The following is a 638-nucleotide window of genomic DNA, read 5'->3' as shown; positions in this document are numbered from 1 at the left end:
TAATAAATAATAAATATATATAAAATGGAAGAAAGCTCTCAAGTCAATAACCTAAACTTTCACTTTAGGAAATTAGAAAAAGAACAATATAAACCCAAAGCAAGGGGAAGAAGGGTATGGTAAAGGTTAGAGTGGAAATAAATGAAATAGAGAATATAAAAACAATAGAGAACATTAAAAAAAAAAAAGTCAACTCTCTGAATGGATCAACAAAACTGACCAACCTTTAGCTACACTAAGAAAAAAATGCTGCTGCTGCTGCTGCTAAGTCGCTTCAGTCGTGTCCGACTCTGTGTGACCCCATAGACGGCAGCCCACCAGGCTCCCCCATCCCTGGGATTCTCCAGGTAAGAACACTGGAGTGGGTTGCCATTTCCTTCTCCAGTGCATGAAAGTGAAAAGTGAAAGTGAAGTTGCTCAGTCGTGTCTGACTCTTAGCGATCCCATGGACTGCAGCCTACCAGACTCCTCCCTCCATGGGATTTTCCAAGCAAGAGTACTGGAGTGGGGTGCCATTGTCTTATCCGAGAAAAAAATGAGATAGACTCAAATTACTAAAATCAAAAGTTTAAGACTTTACCTTCTACCGTAAAGAAATCCAAAGGATTATTAGGGAATAGCTACCCCACGCCTGAGGC

Source organism: Bison bison, unplaced genomic scaffold (assembly GCF_000754665.1).
Source record: "Bison bison bison isolate TAMUID 2011002044 unplaced genomic scaffold, Bison_UMD1.0 scf7180017860908, whole genome shotgun sequence".
Classification (NCBI taxonomy): Eukaryota; Metazoa; Chordata; class Mammalia; order Artiodactyla; family Bovidae; genus Bison; species Bison bison.
This window is presented reverse-complemented; position numbering follows the sequence as displayed.